Source organism: Juglans microcarpa x Juglans regia, chromosome 2D (assembly GCF_004785595.1).
Source record: "Juglans microcarpa x Juglans regia isolate MS1-56 chromosome 2D, Jm3101_v1.0, whole genome shotgun sequence".
Classification (NCBI taxonomy): domain Eukaryota; kingdom Viridiplantae; phylum Streptophyta; class Magnoliopsida; order Fagales; family Juglandaceae; genus Juglans; species Juglans microcarpa x Juglans regia.
This window is the reverse complement of record NC_054596.1, coordinates 1,879,581-1,882,738: the sequence shown is the minus strand read 5'-3', so window position 1 is coordinate 1,882,738 and position 3,158 is coordinate 1,879,581. Positions and strand designations below refer to the sequence as shown.

The 3,158-nt window shown below is 32.6% G+C and overlaps 1 long non-coding RNA gene across 1 annotated transcript; it reads left to right on the top strand.

Moving 5' to 3' along the window:
- The first annotated feature begins 1,009 nt into the window (after window positions 1-1,009).
- LOC121249738 lies at window positions 1,010-2,023 on the top strand. The gene is made up of 2 exons (XR_005937638.1): window positions 1,010-1,158; window positions 1,682-2,023. It is a non-coding gene; the product is annotated as an uncharacterized LOC121249738 (long non-coding RNA).
- Window positions 2,024-3,158: the final 1,135 nt, after the last annotated feature.

The following is a 3,158-nucleotide window of genomic DNA, read 5'->3' as shown; positions in this document are numbered from 1 at the left end:
TTTAACTGGTATATTTGTATTGTGGATGTTTCTGTACTTTAAAGCTTGTAAGAGACATTAGCTGCTCTCATTTGTAGTACTTAATTACCTTCCATTAATGCATCATATGCCAGTGTATAGTAACCTTAAAAGGGCTGATATACTAATGTATTGGATGGAAACTTAAATTTATATATATGCTATTATGGTTACAAGTATTGGATTAAAGTACTATTTGGTAATATTATAAATGAGTTGGAGCAGAAAATAGGTACCCTAAAAAAATGGTGCATTTTGTATACTAGTTTGGTAGTAGGCTCAAATTCGCCAATTGCGATGATTTTCAGTTTGTCGAGAACAAGCTTTAAAAAATAGAATTATTTTTTGTGGCGAATATAGTTGGACGCAAAAAACTAAATATGCCGAAAGTACTTTTTGAGACGATAAAAAATGGCTGAAAATTATATATTGCAGCAAACATTTTTCGCTGTAAAAAAGTATTAAGACCATTGAACCATTCTCGACAGACTTCAAAACGTTGGTAAAAATCTATTGCGGTGGGTTTAATTGCCGCGAATATTAATTGTGGCGATTTTTTAACACACTAGAAATAATAAGAAGCTATTTACGGCGATTTTTTGTGTATTCGCGACGATAAAAAGCTGCAAATACTTTTTTGCAGTGCTATAACGCTGAAATCCCAATGATATTTGCGGCGTATTTTATAATATTAGCAATGAAAAAAATTACTACAAATAAACAATTTTCTTGACAATTTTTAGATTTCACTGCCTGAAGTTACAAGTGAGTCAGCAATTACGATGAAAGTGCGGCGTAGCATAAATTGCTGCAAAGCATCATTTGATTTTAAGAGTTATTTGCCGTAAATTTTAGTGTCGAAAAAGACCTTGTTTCTTATAGTGCGTGTATTATCAAATGATGAAAACATCCCACTCCCTTAGGCCTTAGCTTATTATGCGCACGTACGCGTCAAGGTCAAGATACACTTGGAATGGCCTATAAATAGGAGTGTAAGGAAAGGGTCTCTGCACATGCAGATCATCAATCCAACCAACAATCCTAAAATGAAGGCTATCGTTGTCATTTGCATTCTGCTGGCTTTCCTTCTTTTCTCGTCCCCTTCAATTATTGTGGCTCGCGAGCTGGCTGATCTGGATGGTGAGATCTACCTCAAATTTCTAATCTGGTTTAATTTGCATGCATTAATTAGTCATTAATTAATACTAGAATCATCTGGTTCATCATCAAGATGATTCTAGTTTTTAGCTAGATATAATATTATATCCCCACACCTGCCCCTGCTTATACAAAATAAGAATATTTTTAAATTATTTTACAATATTGTAAACTTTCTCTGCACATAATATATATTAACGTTAGTATTCATGTTAAGATTTTATTACAGATATAAAACGAATGGATATATATATATATATAGAGAGAGAGAGAGAGAGAGCAATCTCTTCGCTGCTCTGCTAATTAAAATTGGTCTTCAAGACTCTTAATTAACTAATTATTAGCTAGGTATCATATATTATATTATTATATATTCATGAGAAATAACTTTAGTACTAGGAAATAATCATGGTACGATATTTATCCTATGATGCAATTATCGTACTGGCAAATGAGTGAGTGAATATATATAAAGAGCTTATCTAGTTATCTTCGATCGATGCAGGAAATACTGGCAGAACCGACAAGCCAGCAATAACATCATGCGGAAAGCCCGGCAATCCTCAATACAGTTCTTGCATACGAAACCCAAAGCGGCCCATCAAATGTAATAAAAATAGCGCATTTCGCCGTTGCCAGCCACCTCAAGGACCTTGAATCAGTAGTACTACTTAATTATTGTAGTACTGGTGTGGTGAAAGTATGAATAAATAGTACTAAAGTTACAAGTAGTACTCATGATTAATATTGTAATGGAGCTGGATCGATCGATCGAGCTTCCTTTGCAGTATGGAAACATATATGTAAAATATGCTGCATCTTGATCATATCCTGTCGTGTGCCAATATATAAAAAGATCGAGCTGACCGACATAGTTTCGGTGATCAGCTTGTTGTGATCCTAATACATCAAGTATTTAATAATTTTTTTTAATGTTATAGATCTATATATATCTTTCTTTCTAATTGAAATATTGCAATATATAGATATTTAAAAAAAAAAATAGAGGTGGGGTCACCTGTCCAAGAGTGACATCCTCCACATATATTAAGACCCTCACTTGTGACGGAAGAATACTTTAACAACTAATATAGCCAACTCGTAAAAAGACTTTAACCAACAAACCAACCAAAATACCTCAATTATACAATTCCTATCAAACTCGTATAGCCGGCAAACCCACCTTATCTACAGGAAATATTCCTTTTAAAGGAGTTGATAACTCAATCGATTGCATCCAAAGACAAGAAATTCCCTCGGCACCCAACTTTGCCAAGCCATCAGCCATCACGTTCCCTTCTATAAAAGTATGCTAAACTATGTATCTTATCAAGCGTAATATTAAAATTATCTCCTTCTAAAAATCTTCCAAATACCAAATATCACACTTACATTCTCGCAACTAATTTACTAAGATCTTTGAATCCATTTCCAACTCCACAGACTGTAGTTCCATTTATTAATCATTTATCAATTATGAAGAGCAAGTGTAATATGGCAATTAAAAGCTAAAACTGTAATCAGATATATCCCATGATCTCCTCGGCACAACGATGTAGTATTAGTAGTAGTAAAGAGATCAAACCCAAATAATATTCTAGCTAAGCCCAGTTATGATATTTGGTTCAGAGGATATCATCATGATAGTCGAAGCCCAGTTATGTATTAAACCTCAATTATCGACACTTTTTGCCTCATATATGATGAAGATAAAGACTATTAATTAATTATAAGCACATGAGAAATGTAATATTTTATGTACAACCATAAATTTAATACAAAACACTCATTCATCTCCTAATATTTTTGTTCAACTAACGAAAATAAAGAATTGCATATTTTATCTTTCAATTTCTCTATGATTCTTATTGAATACAATGATGAAAAAACTAATATATGTTTAGTTCTATCATATTTTTGTACAAGACAATTTAAAAATAAAGACAATTTTGAATCGGTTAAAATTGGTCTAAAATCGACTA